General features: G+C 39.5%; 1 long non-coding RNA gene across 1 annotated transcript; it reads left to right on the top strand.

Annotated features, from left to right (window-relative positions):
- Window positions 1-408: 408 nt before the first annotated feature.
- LOC150046807 (uncharacterized) lies at window positions 409-17,111 on the top strand. Its single transcript, XR_016539472.1, has 3 exons — window positions 409-495; window positions 12,788-12,845; window positions 16,520-17,111. It is a non-coding gene; the product is annotated as an uncharacterized LOC150046807 (long non-coding RNA).
- Window positions 17,112-17,473: the final 362 nt, after the last annotated feature.

Below are 17,473 nucleotides of genomic sequence, written 5' to 3'. Positions count from 1 at the left end.
CCCCGCCTCTCCGCGGCCGCTCCGCCCCCGCGGCAGCCCCGCCCCCGCGGCAGCCCCGCCCCCGCGGCAGCCCCGCCCCTCGCGGCCGCCCCGCCCCCGTGGCAGCCCCGCCCCCCGCGGCCTCTCGCCCCCCGCGGCCGCCCCGCCCCTCGCGGCAGCCCCGCCCCCCACTTCCGCCCAACCCCTCGCGGCCGTCCCGCCCCCGAGGCAGCCCTCCCTCGAGGCAGCCCCGCCCCTCGCGGCAGCCCCGCCCCCCCGCGGCAGCCCCGCCCCTCGCGGTGGCCCCGCCCCCGAGGCAGCCCCTCCCCCGAGACAGCCCCTCCCCCGAGGCAGCCCCGCCCCCCGCGGCAGCCCCGCCCCCGCACTCGTGTAGCTCGAGTTCTCTGTGCACGTCTCCTAGGGAGCTTTCGCCTCACTGAGCTTTGACGGCCGCGTCGAGTCTTAGGGAGCGTTCGCCTCATGGAGCTTCGACGGCCGCGTCCGCTGCGGACCCGGGTGAGGACGGTTAGCGAGGTGTGGTTTTTATACAGCGACTCCGTTCTGAGTCGCTTGTCTCGGGGCTTCAGCCGGCCCCGACCTGGGATGCTGGACTCGCGGCTTCGGGGCTTCGATAGGGCTCGGGCGGGGAAGCTGGACCCGGGGCTTCGGGGCCTCGGCAGGGCCTAGGCCGGGACCCGGGACGCGGCCTCGAGGCCTCCACAGGGCCTGGACCCGGACCCGGGACGTTGGGCGCGGGACGCGCACCCTCGAGGCCTCCACAGGGCCCGGACCCGGGACGCGGCCTCGAGGCCTCCACAGGGCCCGGACCCGGGACGCGGCCTCGAGGCCTCCACAGGGCCCGGGACGCTGGACGCGGCGTCAGGGGCCAGCCGGCCCTCGCTGAGCTGCGAGCCTCTCCTGGATTCTCACTCTGTGGACCAAGGCCATCCCCAGCAGGGAAAGGCCTCGGAGCCTAAGAGCACCGGGACACCTTGTTTTAATGTAGACCCGGGAGAGCAGCCTTCAGCTTCACTGTTCCACTGAACGCCTGAAAACTCCCCCACCCCCCTAGTGAACGCAGGGCCCGAGCGCCGGCCCTGCACCTTGGTGCTCAATGCTAGGACATTTGTTCATTCATAAGTTTCCGGAATTCACCCGAGCTCTGCCTCTGACTTTCTGGTGGTTAATTGGAGATAAATTTCACAGACTTTCCCACCCTGGCTGGTTTACTAATCCTCAGAGCTCAGCCTCCTGGGTAGCTAGGATTGTGCCAGGTATATATATATATTTTTTTTTCTTTTTTTTTCTTTTCAAGTACCATTTACAGCTCCACATTTTGGAAGCACTCAATCTGATGCATTTCAGCCATTAGCAGTCACTACCTGTCAGTTTTGACCTAAGGTGTCTTATGTCTTCCACACTCCGGGTGCCTGTGGCTCACACTGTAATCCCAGCTACTCAGAAGGCTCAGATTTGAGGAGCATGGTTCGAGTCAACCCCGGGCAGAGAAGTCCACTGAGACTTTTCAATAAACAACCATAAATAAAGCCAGCATGGGAGCTGTGGCTCAAGTATTAGGGCACTGGCCTTGAGCAAAAAGAAGCTTAGGGACAATGCTCTGAGTTCAAGCCCCAGACCAGCATAGAACAAATATAACCACCACAAAACCCCAAACAAAACAAAGTATTACTGTCATATATTAGGAATCCTGAGATCCAGAGTAGGAAAGGAAGCTACTGAATTTTGTATTAAAGCTGAGCTTCAGATTTCTAGATGTTAAACGTTGTGGGTTAGCTCAGTGGGGTAAATAAAGACAATGTTCCAAATGATAAGTTATAGAAACTCAGAAATGATGTGACACAATAGAATACAATATGCATAAAAACATCACCACCCTTTCTAATGTCCAGTACATCAAAAGAAAACAACAAAAAAATGAAACCCAAATAACTGATGAGTACCAAAAGATGTGATAGTGAATTTTAGAGTTACATTAAATATGATGCTCTAGGATGAACCTTGCCAGCTGCTAAGTCTTGAAGACTGAGAAAAAAATCGTAATCTATGAAGAGTTAGACTAAAGTTTCTCAAATGAGAATGTGACAGAGTCCTTGTATGAAGCATGAAGTTCTTGAATGGTAGTATAGCCAGATTGCAAGCCACCCTGGCCTGGAAATGAGTCTCCTTGAAGCTGACGTGTGAAATGGAGTTAAATCTAGAGTAAGTCCTCTTAGTCATTCTCCACTGTTTTGCCACCAACACTGCCAGGGACCCACTGCATTGCTCCTCTTACAAAATGGATACTGTGACTCTGAATCCTCTGAATTTATATTGTTTGGGACTTTTAAAGAAGTTCTGTGAGAGAGGAAGTGAAGCATATTAATTCTGCACCCAGGAAACCAGAAGCTTGCTGAATTAGATCTTGAAGAATGATTTAAGTCTTAGCTTATTTATGAAGAGGAAAACAATATTTATGGAAGAAATAAGGGCATATATGTTTTCTGAATGACTGCTGTTACCGGTTACTCTTTTACTCTCCAAGTCTCTATTCTTGTAGCAGCACAGTGTGGTAGATTCTGGTCATATGAAGCTGCTGACCACATGGAATGTGGCTAATTCAGCTAAGAAACTGCATATTTAATTTTAACCAAGTGACATTTCTATATTTACAGCTTTATTGTTTTGCAAGGACTACATTTCACTTTAACCTTTGTAAATTCAGCATTTGAATTTAAGGGTTAAATACATAATATATCTCCAAGACTTGGTCTGAAAAAGAAGGGAAATAACTCAGTTTTCTCATATTGAGTACATGTTGAAACAATACGAGTTTGTATATATTGGTTGAAATAAAATGATATGAAAATGTCATCTGTTCATTTTTTTATGGGGTTTCTAGAAAACTTTAAATGTGTTGCTTGCATTCCTTTCCTCTTTTTAACGTTTCCTTTTTTTTTTTTTTAACAATACTGGGCTGCTTTTCTAATGGAGAAGCTAGAGTAGAAGAGGCAGGAGTGAGTAGAGCAAGGAACCCTTATGCATGAGATAATGCTGTAATAGGCATCCGTTTTTGTTGATTTATTTGCAAGTACAGTGTATTGAAATGATTTAGTAAACCATATTAGAAGGATACTGGAGAGTTTGCAGAATTGACAAGAAGGCTGTAAAGAATAAAGGACAAAAGGCAGGACAACCCAGGGATCTAAGAAACAGGAATGAACTTAATGCCATTGCCAGAATTGATGAACATAAAAGCTTTCTCTATTTTAGGGCACTCAGATTTTCAGAGTTAGGAGAGAGTATCTGTTTTAGCTTAGTGTAAGACCTGTTTACAATCCCAGTAAGTCTACATAGAGGGGAAGTTAATTCTTTAAAGGGAAATCATGCTATTCCCCAAATAAGAGATTATCACTATAACAGATCAAGCAGCAATACCAAGGACAGATATTTGCAGAAGACAGGAAGGAAACAAGTTTTGCTGAGTCAGTTCCAGACTCAATTATTGGCATGTCATTTTGGAAACTCATATCTAATATGAAATATCTTTTCTCCCTCTTTCTACTTCCCTAATTTATTCATTAAATAAGTATTTAATGCTTATTTGTACCTGTTATACCCAAATTGTATTTCCAGCCTAAAATCTAATACATCTCTTCTGTGCTCAACTTACTTAGGAAGTCTTGTCAATTACTTGTATATATCTATCTTGGCTAAATCAGAACACTGATGCTAGAAATGGCCTATGTGTTAACTCAGAATTAAGGCTTGTTAATATTCCATTTAATTTCCATTATGATGAGCCCCCAAATCATTTTTACCCCCGAATTTATGCCTAAATCTTTACTGTAGGCCAAGTGCATCCTTCCCCCCTGTCTTCTAGTTTTTATTTCCTTTAACAAGTATATTTAGTATTATATTCCTTGGCTTTTGATATATGTCATGGAAACTACTCCTCCCCAGAGTATTGTCATAGATAGGACTATAGCTCCTAAGAAGAGAGTTTTAGTAGGAAACTTAATCTATATTTTAAGAGCGTTGAGAGCTTTGCTTGAGGAAATGACATGTAAGTGGAGACTTCAGGATGAGTTATGAGCTTGCCTGACAAAGAGAAAGGAGCTGGAGGGAGCAAAGAATGTTTCAGATGGATGGAAAGGGGTTTCAATGATGCTTATTGTGTAAGTGACAAGTCTGGAGAGGTAAGGTAAGACCCCAGCCTAAGGTAATGAGTTAAGAGTGCTAGGATTTTATTTGAAAGTCACCATGAAGCTATTGAACTGTTGTAAACATGAAAATGACAACATTTAAAAATTGTACAGTTGAACTGTGTCATTTTAAAAATCACTGTGGCTGAAAGAGTGGGAAACAAGGAAAAACAAATGGAAGCGGGTGTATTTGCTGACTCTCAAAAGCCATCTTTAAGGATTGATGTATTATTCTTCCCAAGTTTTAAAAAATACTTTGTATTTTAACTAGGCAGTCCTGTCACCTATGCAATAAAAAAGCCAGGTCAAGGCTTGGTAGTCAAGGCTTTCTATTTCTCCCCTACGGTCTTTCAGTTTTTAAGCCCCATTTTACATGCCTTAATTTATTCTCCACTAGCCAAACTGATACTCATTATTTCTCTAAGCATTCCAGATTTAACCTATACATAAATATTCATAATTCTCTTTTTGGAAAAATGCCTAGAGTAATGTTTTCAATTCTTTCAGCTTTTCAAATCCTACCTCTCAAGGTCCAATTCAAATTTCCTTCCTCTTACATCAACTAAAACTGATGATAGGGTTGCTTTTACAGTTTCAGTGTTTAATTGCACATCTCGTATTGTTACCTACCATGATGGCAAGTGCAGGGGGCAATTTCAGAGTATGATACTTAACCTGAGTCTTTCAGAGCTTCAAACACAGTTCTGAATATTCATAATGAATGTGTTGAACAAGTGAAAAACTTATTTAAAATGGGTGAAAATATATTTTAGAATTATACACACCCTTTAACTTATAAGCCTCAATACCCAGCAGATCCTGTTCCAACTGAATTGACAGTTTTTTTTTAAAAGGAAAAAAGAAAAACCAAGGGGGTGGTAATAAAGCCAGTTTGCTTTTCCTACACCAATTCTGTTCAGAATGTTCTGTTCATAAAGAGATATATCTTTGGACTTCATGAGTTTCAAAAGAAGCCAGTTGCTATAGAGATTATGAAGAATTTTTTAAAAAACACCAATTCTTGCAAATGAAGTCATCAGGTGTGAACCTAGAAGACATTCAGGAGAGAGGCAAGTTTATAGGCAAAGGACAAGGAAATGAGATGTTATGGGAGCATGTGATGGTTACAGAAATCAAGCCATAGCTGAGACTGTCAGTGTTCCCCAAGAAGAAGGTATTTCTGTGTTTACCAGTCACAAAAACTCTTTTATGCACAAGTTCTTGCTCCCAGAAAAGGCCAGGCTAGGATATTTAAGTCCCCACTCTCCTAGTCTATATTACTTTTCCAACTTAAACTCCCCAAGATTATACAAGGTGGGGTCAGGGAGAGGAAGAAAGGAAGGAAAGGAGAAAGTAGGAAGAGGGAAAACACACAAAGGAAACAAATAGACAGTAGTTATCTGTGAGAAAAATCTAAGCTCAAGGGCCACTGAACCCTCTTACCTCTGTGAAAGTCAAATAACATGTGAAAATACTTCGTTAAATATGTAGAGCTGTACAGATGTGGAAGATAGTTATTTTGGTTGGAACTAGGTTGCTATTAAAGCCACTTATTGGAATGGTTGATTATTAATGAGATATTCTTGTATGAAGTACCTACCACAAAGTCAGCTCAATTATTTTCTTTTCCTTAAATCCACTCAAACCCTAGTCTAAGATCTCATCATATCTCTGGGCTGGTAGAAATGAAATATAAACATCTATTGGAGCTTTCCAGTCCCAGTATTGTTCACAGGCTCAGGATCATTGCTGGTGATGCAGCACTGATCAAGATCCTTTTGTTCTTTGACCGCTGGATCTCACAGGATAAAACAGGAATTCTTACTGTCCATCCATTTGTTCCTTTTAGGTTCTGCTCCTTCCCTGCTGTCAGTCTATGTTTGGATTCAGGAATTTTGTATCTTTAGGTGCACCATCCATCTCCTTTGTCTTTCAGATCCGTGTCTCATTGGACCTACTAGTCTCTTCCATCTTTCTCTTACCTGTGGAAAGTAGATTTTGACAGGAAGAATCAGGAAGAATGATTGTAATCTGGCATTTTCCCCCTAGATCTCCCCCTCTGCCTCTGTAGCAAGGGATATTATAGGACTCCATCACCTGCTCAGAACAGTTGAGATATGCATAGAACAAAATATAGATTAAAGACTCAAAATGATTCTGTCCCAATGGCATAGCAAAGACATTCTTTTTGTTTCAGCATGGCATAATTTTGGCCAGGGCTCTAGATTGTCAATCTGGAAGAAGAAAACACTCAACATGATCTTTATGATTTCTTGTACCCAAAACACTTTATTACACTCCAAAGCAGGGACACAGGCATGGTTTTATTCATAACTGTAACTCCAGAATATTCAGCAGCGACTGCCTAGTCAGAAAGTCTAGTCAGCCCAAGAACCATCAATGAACTTGATAATACTTCTGAAGTGAATTACTGGATGCTGTCCCTTAGCAAGAAGGCTTGAGTTTGGCATGAAGAGAACTTGAGACAATTCTTAACTCTGGGCATGCTGCAGCATGCCATTATTAAAAAAAAACAAAAATACCCAACAAAAAACCCAAAAATTGGCAGAAAGTATTCAATCTTGTAGGCAAAGTTAAAAAACTGATCAACTTTCTCTCTATGATGCATTTTAAAATTTCTTCCTACCTTCTTAGGTGCACAATATGCTTATTGAATGAATGTATAACAAAAAGATGTTTCTGTGAGGAGTTTGGCCTAGAGGTAGAGTGCTTGCCTAGCATGCACAAAGACCCGGGTTCGATTCCTCGGTACCACATACCTAGAAAACACGGAAGTGGTGCTGAGGTTCAAGTGATAGAGTTCAAGCCTTGAAAAGGTCCAAGGACAGTGCTCAGGCCCTGAGCTCAAGCCCAGCATGGGCAAAAAGAAAAGATGTTTCTCTGTTACATTTCCATAGAGTACACTGCTAAAATGGGTCATACAAGAGGCTGTGCAATTAAAAACGATGGTAAGAATGGTAACTAATGAGACAAACAAGATCCCAATTCCAACCAAGACAGAAACCCAAGGTGAAATATGGAGCCTCTGGGAATTTAAATTGAGGGTAGGAAAACATTCTACCAGTTGAATCATACCCAATCTTTTATGTGTTTGTATGTGTGTGTGTGTGTGTGTGCACATGTGCTCATGTGGATACATGCATGTGCACATGTGTGAGCATGCACATGCCACCAAACCTGTCCTTTATAATTTCTTAACCATACATAAAGGAACTGCTATTTTCAATAGCCACAATAATTCCAAATAGAAGAAGGAAACAATTTCTTCAGCAACTGAAAAGCAATAATTATAATAGTGTATAATTTACACTTGTCAATAAACAGCTTGCATAACATTAGTGAACATTTCTTCTCTGGGCTAGTTATTGTGTTTAGATTTTTATAGCATCATCTAAACTCAGGGGAGCTAAGTTGCATTTGTGTTTGTATTACTTAGGGAATTGGGTGTCAGGAATGATGTGTGTTGTTGATTAAATTATTATCTAATCAGTCAGAAATTAATTGCTGTGATCTAAAGGTGTGATAGTTTGGCATTCAGTAGATAAATTTTAAGAAGAGAAAAATGTTAATTTTTATTTCAGAAAATTTGAAAGATAGCCAAAAGTAAATTGAAGAGAATAGTCTCAATTAATCCCATTTTACTAATCAGGCAACTTAATTATCAATCAGTGACTAACCTGGTGTTATTTATGTCTCCTGGTTTACTTTTCTCTGTCTCACTTTCAAGTTGAAGCTAATCCTTGGCAACATAATTTATGAGTAATATTTCAGTATATATCCCTGAAAGGTTACACTGAAAAACATAATCACAATGGCATCATCACACTTAGAAGTTAAATAGTGATAAAAGCACTTAATATTCTCATTTGCATTACTTAATGCTTATCCCTTTATCAGCTAACATTTAATATTATATAAAAAGCATGAAATCCATATATGCATGAAATATATAGATATATACTAATAGACCCTAAAGATATGAAGAATGTGTTAAGTGAAAGAGAGACTAATAGAATAATTTTTATAATAGGGTTTACTTTTTATTTTAAAAATTATTAATGGCAACATCTCTGTTTAAATATTTAAAAGGGTTAGCAGCATATACTTCACACTAAAAACAGTGGTTATTTTAAAAATAGGAATAAGGGCTGGGACTGTGGACTAGTGGTAGAGTGCTTGCTTAGCAGGCATGAAGACCTGGGTTTGATTCCTTGGTACCACATACACAGAAAAATCCAGAAGTGGTGCTGTGGCTCCAGTGGTAGAGCACTAGCCTTAAGAAAGCCCAAGGACAGTGCTCAGATCCTAAGTTCAAACCTCATGACTGGCAAAAAATAAGTAAAAGTAGGAATGATTATAATTGGTATTAGGAGAAATGCCCTCATATATTTAATCTCATATTCAGTATATTTTGCTTAAAAATTAATTACTTTTGGAGTTAAATTTTCCTCAAAGAGAATTCATGGAAGAAATAACTTAAATAAATTATATTACCATGTAATATAATGAAACGTATTCTCCGGTTAAGAGGTCCTTTCCAAATGCTGTCCCAGCTGTTTGATCTTCTTTCTGGGTTAATAAGTTCACTGGTTAGTACTCATCAAGTGCTGCCATGTGCCAGGTGCTCTGCTAAGTACTTCCAGTGTGATGACTTCTCACAGTAACGCCTTGAGGGGTTATTGTTATCATTCCTATTCAACATCTTATGGAACACGAGCTAACATAGTTAAGTGGCTAGAAGTTTGAGAAGCTGATCCTGGCTTGGTCCTGATCTGGCGGGCATTCCTGCCCAAGCCCTTCACCTTACTGGTCATGCCTTGCCTTGACAGAATGATTTCCACTGGTTTAGGTTTATATGAGTCTTTGGTTGCTGGATTTCCGTTTTGCCTTGGTTTGGTTTTAATATATACTTAGTAGCTCAGGCAGGACAGAGTAATAATTCTTCCTATAATTTCCCCGGCTCTAGAATATGACTACTGTGAAGGAATAAAAGGAGAAATAGCCTCAAAAAATATGACTGTTCTGAATTAGGAAACAGTTAAATGACAGGTAGATGGTCCTTGTCATCCATGGCTCTCTGTTCTCCAGATGCCTAATCCTTTTCCTTGGTGAGAAATGTGATAAAGCTCTTCATAATTTATCCATAAACAGAAGATAAAGAAATTACAGGTCTATGGAAATAGAAGTATCCAGCATCTTTAATTGAAATATATGCTAAGTCATAGGTGTGAACCTGCTGCTGTATTTCTCAACAAGTGGTTATGGATTAGTGATGGCAAACCATAGCACCTTTCTTTTTCAGTGGACCTTAGCACTGAATCTGAGCTTTTTGGTGATATTTTGTTATTTAAAAATAACAAATTAACTTTATTAGGTTATATAAGAAAGCAAATTAGTCTTATTAGCAAACTCTCAGACGCATACTATAAAACATGAATTATTTTTGTATTCACAATACTATTTTTCTTATCTATTGGAAAAATAATTTAGATACTGCTATTGGCCCCAAATAAAATTATCTATACAGAAAAGAAAATTCTTTTTTTTTCATGTATTTTTATTGTAATTAATAGAAGGGTTACATTATATTCCCCAGATAGAAAGTGCATTACTTCACAGACATTGATACCGTTTCTCAGGTCATGGTCCCCATTTCCCTCCCCGCGCCCTGCTCATCTTGATTTCCCCCCTTCCCTATCCAATTTCAAATAACCAATGAAGCATATATAAAATATATCAGATAACAAGGTGAAATATTTTAACAATATGAGATAACCAAGAGACAGCAAAAGAGATGAGAGATAATGTAGTACATTAAGGACAACAATCACTCATTATATGGCTTTTGTTTCTATATCCTTGAGGTCCTTTCATTTAGTGTCATACTATATGGCCTTATGTATCTAGGTTTTGCTCTGTTGTAAATCTCTGCTAGGAGAGCCCAAGGTGTCTACTGATTATGACAAATGAGGGAAACCATGGAGCCTATGTTCCTTTAAGTCTGGCTTACTTCACTTAATATGATTTTTTCCTAAGTCTTTCCATTTCCTTACAAATGGGGCGATGTCATTCTTTCTGACAGCAGCATAGAATTCCATTGTGTATAAATACCACATCTTGTTGATCCACTCATCAACTGAGGGACATCTGGGTTGGTTCCATATCTTTGCTATGGTAAATAGTGCTGCAATGAACATTGTTGTGCTAGTGGATTTAGTATGTCCTTGTTTCTGGACGATTGGGTAAGTGCCAAGTAGTGGAATTGCTGGGTCATAGGGGAGTTCTATGTTTAGTCTTTTGAGGAACTGCCATACTGCTTTCCAGAGTGGTTGCATAGTGGTTGCATAGTGGTTCCATAGTGATTTGCACTCCCACCGACAGTGTAGTAGTGATCCCTCCTGGCCACATCCCCACCAGCATCTGTTGTTATTCGATTTCCTGATCCTGGCCATTCTAACTGGAGTGAGATGGAATCTTAGAATTGTTTTGATTTGCATTTCTTTTATGACCAGAGATGTCAAGTATTTTTTCATGTGTCTATAGGCCATTTTTATTTCTTCTTCAGAGAAGACTTTTAGTCTTTGGCCCATCTTTTAAGAAAATTCTTATTAGAAATTTGCAAATTAGGTATTCCTTAAAATATTTCTGTCCTTGCATGCCACTATTCTAGCCATTTCATTGGTGATTGTTAGAGCTGGATAGAGAAAATTTTGCCCTATCAAAACAAGAATTTCTATGCCGGATGCTGGTAGCTCATACCTATAATCCTATCTATACAGAAGCTGAGATCTGAGGATTACAGTTCAAAGCCAACCCAGGCAGGAAAGCCCATGAGATGTTTATCTCCAATAAACTACTCAGAAAAAGCTGGAAGTAGCCTATTGCCTCAAGTGCTAGCCTTGAGCAAAAAAGAAACTCAAGGATAGTGCCCAGGCCCAGAATTCAAGCCTCAGAACCATCAAAGCAGAACAGAACAAAACAAACAAAATGAAAACTCAAGAATTTATAGAAGTTAGACCACTTGATGGCCCTCTACACACAGTGAAAAGTACAGCAGTATGCACTAGTCCACAGATCTCAGAAAGGTACTATACAGCCAAACCTCGAGATTTTGCCCCTTTAGATTTACATTTTGTCCTTCACGAAGAGAAGACTAATGGTAGGCTATACTAGTAGTTCATAGTGTCCAGAGAAATGAATACATGCAGTGTTAATTCTTCTGCAAATGTATGTATCTGCTATGATCGGTGACATCTAAGAGGATATTTTGAAAACCTTACATGTAAGCTATCTTAATAATTCAGTTCTAGCTTCTCTAGAGTTAGGAGGCCCTAGTACATCAGAGTCTTTTCTTGGAAGAAGTCCTTACTACTTTAGGCCATCTAGTATTGTAGCATGCTTTGAAAGATCCTTTATTAATTCAGGGGCTGCATTATATGAAATTCAGTTCTTCCTTCTAGATAAGTCTTATTCCAGTGTCTGGGGATACCTGATGAATTTAGGTGTGATAGTCTCTTAGCTAATACATTGTTTTTTTTTTTTAACATAGGCCTGATTATATTCCTAATTTTCATAAACAGTTGACCATTTTAATAGCTTATTAGATCAGTTTGTCTCAATTAACCAAATACAAACTATGACAAATGTACAACTGGAACATGAAACTGTTCCTGGAAGCCCAATGGAACTCAATTTTCCAGGAAAGAGAACACTTGATTTTTCAATAAAACAGGAAATATCTATTCTGAGTCCATGTAGATGATATGGATTTAATAATGATTTGTGCTTCAATTATAATCATGTACTACCTTTTAGAGAGAGATTCACAGCTTTCTGGGTCTCTGCAAAGACACATTGTTATATCAGCCATGGCTAATGGTACTGCCCACCTGTTAAGCTGTTAGCGTCAGCACTATAGATTGAGTCATAATCTAATGAGCTAAGCTTTATTTCTAGTCTTATTAGGCATACGTGACAGACTCTTAAGTCTGCCTATTCCACTGGTATTCTCACCCATCTGATTGCTTGCTAGAATTTTAATTTTCTCAAATATTTGTCAGTTATGTGTTTTAGGGGAAGTAGGTATTGCCTCCAGTCTCAAATGTCAATGAAAACCGAATTATCTAAATCATACATTCCAACTCTATTACCTTTCTAGTGATGGAGTTAGACATGAATTTTTGTGACAGTTTTGACCAAAGAGGTCTTTGGTAGTGATGGGAAAAGTTGGGAAGGGGGTTCTTTCACATAAAGTTTACACTAATAAGAAACACTTCTGCCATGTTTGTCATGTTCATACGGTGCCTGGAATTGGAGGGTCTGATTTAGACCATGAAAAGAACTAGTTTAAGTAGAGAAGCAATGTGCTTACAAATGGATAAAACCTGAGTTTTTTATGTTTCTGGTGAATTATGAAGTGAACTTACCCTGGATCACTGGACCCCTGGACTTCTTGCTTTGTGACATAACAAAAGTCATTGCTTAAGCTAACTTGAGTTTGTCTTTTCCTGTTCTTAGCAGAGAACATGCTGGCATGATTCAAAATGATTTAATCATAATTATTTCTTGTTTTTTTCAAATCATAGTTTTTGGAATGAGCTGAAGTCTGAAAATTGCTGGCCAATTACCTCTGTCTTGAGATTTGTAAGTACTTAAATTTGTATTCACTAATGTAATTTTCTTATTCTTGAGTTAATGATTCGGGTACACTTTTGTGTATTTAAAATTACAAACAGGGTCCCTGTTCATCACAGTATCCTTTTCCAATCTTAGCTCTTTGGTGCCATCATTATGGGGTAGAGGGGGTCAGCCATATAGGGGATTACGTCAGCCAGTGAAGGGACTGACCCTCGTTGACTTTAGGTCAATGTCTGCCCAACAAATATCAATTTTCCTTAATTTAGACGTCTTAAAATTAACTTTACATACTTTTCAAAGTCATGAGCACAGACTCATGCAATAGCAGCTGTAGTTTAAGAAGGCTAAACATATGTGCATTGAGATTTTTGTGTTTAATGAAACAAAAATTAAATTGACATCTATTTAACATATGTTATATTTTTCTGCTGAATAATTATTAGACATAGATGTTAATTGATTCATGTGAATCACTGTGGTAATAGGTTTTTTCCCAGTCCTGGGGCTTGAACTTGGGGCCTAAGCACTATCTTTGGGCTTTCTCAAAGCTAGTGCTCTACCACTTGAGCCACAGCATCACTTCTGGTGTTTTCTGTGTACGTGGTACTGAGGAATCAAACCCAGGGCTTCATGCATGCTAGGCAAGCACTCTACCACTAGGCCACACTCCCAGCCCTAGGGTAATAGTTTATAAGAGCTTTTGTAAGTAAATGCAGTTGTGTAATTATCAGTTCTATAGGGAAGTCTCACAGCTTTTAGAAAATGTTCTTCAATTATTTTCACTCCTGATTAAGTCACTGTGGCTACCATCCTTCACATGTCCTTGCCATGTATAGTTAACACAATAGTATCTCTTTTTATGTAATGCCATGATGTTATGAAGTGATTTAACCTCAGGGCTTAGTCTGGGTTGAGGTTTCACTTAAGTGTGACATGATAAAGTCTCAAACTTATGTTAGGCATCTAGGCAAAGCAAATAGGAGATTAATTAAACAAATGAGGCCTGTTTAGAAAGATCTTCGGGAATGTCTCCAGGATCATCTTCCTCCTCCTCTTCCTCTTCCTCCTCCTGTTCCTCCTCCTCCTTCTCCTTTTTTTCTTCCTTTTCCTCATAGATTAATAGACTATAATTGTTGTTCTTTTCCTTTTTCTTTTTTTTGTTGGTTTTGGGTCTTGAACTGGGGGCCTGGGCACTGTGCCTGAGCTGTTTTGCTCAAGGATAGAGCTCTACCACTTTTGAATCACAGTGCTACTTTCAGTTTTCTTTTTCAAAAAATTGTAATGTATAGAGGGGTTACAGTTATCGTTGCCAGATAGTAGGTGCCTTACTTCTCACACATTTATACCCCTTCTCAGGTTTTTGTCTCCATTTCCCTCCCCTTACCCCCTCTCAATCATCTTGTTTTCCCCCCTTCCCTTTCTTATTTCAAATAAACAAATAAACGTATATAATATGCCAGGCAACAAAGTCAGATACAGTAACAATAGAAAGGATCTCCAGGATATGGAAACAAGAGCTTTATTGTGTGTGATTGTTGTTCTCAATGTACTATGTTATTTCTCTTCTCTTTGGTTCCTTTTGATTAATCTCATATTGTTACTTTCAGTTTTCTTATGGTTAATTGGCATTAAGAATCTCATGGACTTTCCTGCCCAGGCTGGGTTTGAACTGTGCTCTTCAGACCTCAGCCTCCTCAGTAACTAGGATTCAGGCCTGAGCCACCAGCACCTGGCTTGTAATTGTTGTTCTTAATCTAGGAACAAAACGATGCCCTTTAATGATGGACATGAAAATAGTATGTAGTATGTAGATATATCAGGTACACTTGTTTGTAAGATAAACCTGCTAAAGTCTGCTCATCTAGAAAGCCTACCTACTAGCACTTTTCAAATAGAAAGTAATTTGTTTTCTTGTCCTGTGTAAGGTGTGGCGGGATATCACTATGTGTTTTTACTTTCTTTCCTCAGAAACGTAACACCTTCCTCAGGGCATTTGGTCTACTCAATGGGAAACCCTTTTCTAACTAGTTCTGTATAGGAATCCAGCATTGGGGTGAACTTCCTTCCTCTCTGTTTTATTCCCTAACTGAGCAATACTAGCCTTGGATGACTAAAAATCCCTGCCTTCTGGCAGACTATTTGAAGCAGCATGAATAAAACTAAGCTGTTGTTTAGCATTGCATTTGATAAATAAGAAGCATGCCAGTACTTTTAAGCATACTTTTTGACAAACTGAAATTTTTTCTTAATAAGAAAGGAACTAGAATACAGTTGGTGCTGTAGGGAGGGAAGTATTTTGGAAAATCCTAGAACAGGCCCTAACATTTACTGGTATCTGTAAAGCCACAGCCTCAGATTTGCATTACTAACACCTTTGGGAGATAAGAATATGAACATTTGCAGGGGAAGAGCTAGTTATCATTATTGAGTTCCATAAGCTTATATTTTACATAAATATACCTGTATATTTTGCATAAAGTGGTAAAGTCTTTTTGGAAAGTTTTATTTGTGTTAAGGAGTACCATGAAAACTCTGTGTGTGTGTGTGTGTGTGTGTGTGTGTGTGTGTGTGTGTGTGAACTGCTCAATTGGTCAGTCCTTCATATTAGTCCATTTAAAATATTAATATAGCAAACACCACCAGAGACAGGCTAAGTTTATAAAGAAAAAGAGCTTATAGTTCTATTGATTCAAAGGTATGGTTCTAGCACAAGATCTGTGCTGGCAAGGATCCCATGATGGATGATGTCACAGTGGTGGTGGTGGGGAAACACTGCCAGACAGGAATCCAGAGCAATTCTGAGGTGTGACTCACTCTCTTGAGGTCTCACTGTTGGGAGAACCCAGGGGTCCCAAGAGAGCTACTCCGATTACTTTGGTTGGGGGCAGGATAGGCCCCCAATGACCTAGGGGCTTCTCATTATGCTCTACCTCTTACAGGGCCCATCACCACTCAACATCACTACAGTAGGGGTCAACATCTGGACCCTTGGGGGATACACTCAAGCCATAGCCAGTGTGGAAGACAGTCCAAATTTGCTTTATAAGAGGTATAATTCCAATGTAGTGGTGCATACGGCCCCATCTAATTAACAGATCACATCAGAGTATTCTTCAAATGTGTTTCAAGTGTTTTTTTCCAGATTCTTCCACAGCTTGTAACCTTGTTGTGCTAATAGATCTATAATTCTAATTCTTTTAGTGTCTTGCACATGACATACACTGCAAACTCCTGGGATTCTGTAAATTCTGGTAACTACCTAGTTTTAACTAGTAGACATGACAGTCCTTTAAAGGTTAAAAGAACCAAGAGGAGGCATAGTCTGAGGCTCATTTCATTAAGAAAGCATGTGTCAACATTTTAGCTATGTTGGTAGTATTCTTCCTGCGATCTTTACTTGAAGAATGTGAGGATAGATGTGATCCAATCACTTTAGCTTCTGTAATTGTCTAATCCATTAAGTACACAATCCCAAACATACTTTCTTTTTATACATTCCTTATGAGCCATGCACTGCTTCCTGGTTTGCTTTTCAGCTTTTTTTTCATTTTTAGTTCATTTGCGAGCTTCTTGCTCTGTCAAGTAAGCACAAATCACAGAAGGAGGTTGAGTCTTTGGATGTCAAAACTTCTTTTTTTCACTGGCTCCTTCTTCTTTGTATCTTTGGTCTCTGTCGCTAGAGTGCACACCTGTTTCCAGTGAATACTTCATGGCAGCTTTGAGCTCCATGGTGTCAGAGTTATGCAAAGACTCAAGGCTGTAGCTGGAGGAAGAAGCAAAGAAGCCAAAATAGATAGTTCTGCCTTGGTTAATGAAGATCACAGATGGAAATATGTTTTTTCCCCTCCCTGTGGACATGCTGGAACTTTTAGAACTGATGCTATTAATCAATCTGTCCTGAAACAGAAACAGTTGCAACAGTATCAGTGAAACAGAAAACAAACCTTTAACTAAGTCTGATTTTTTTGAAGTTGGAAAATGTTGCCAGTCTGTTTTTGATGTAATTGAAAATGTTTAGAAGCTTTCCTGAAGAGTTGATTAATATATCAAAATCAAAAAAAGCAATTTTGAGTCTAATTTTGTTTGTTTACTGTGTAAAACATGATTCTTGGCTTTGAAATTCTGCCCTGCAGGGTGAAAAATGACTGTCAGTGTGAAACAAAGTAGTCTATTGAAATGAACATTGAGCCTAATAGGAAACAGATGATACCAGCCCAATGCATGATATCTGGAATTACAATATCTTCATCTGTTTGATTGTTTCTTTGTGAGTAGGGGATGGAGTCCAATTTGGCAAAGGGAAAGTCTTTGTCCCACCTATCTCTATATGAAAACTTTGAAGTGGAGATAGTAGAGAACATTCTGGTCCATAAAGGAAAAACTGGATAGTTTGGGATCCCAGTTAGATATGTAGATTAGAGCACTTTCATATGTTCACATATGAAATATGCTATGGAACAGATGTGAGGTGGAGAGATTTACATAGTTCCCATAGGGGAAAGGGAGCTGGTATTCTTGATTATGTTGTGAGAAATATTCAAGTCACTTTTTTGATTTTCTAAATCCAAATAAATTGAAATAAGCAATTATATCTCAGCACTCAGGTTTTTAAATTTTTTTTATTGTCGGGGTAC

This window comes from Megascapheus bottae, chromosome 24 (assembly GCF_031878675.1).
Source record: "Megascapheus bottae isolate mThoBot1 chromosome 24, mThoBot2.hap1, whole genome shotgun sequence".
NCBI classification, from domain to species: domain Eukaryota; kingdom Metazoa; phylum Chordata; class Mammalia; order Rodentia; family Geomyidae; genus Megascapheus; species Megascapheus bottae.
This window is presented reverse-complemented; position numbering and strand designations above follow the sequence as displayed.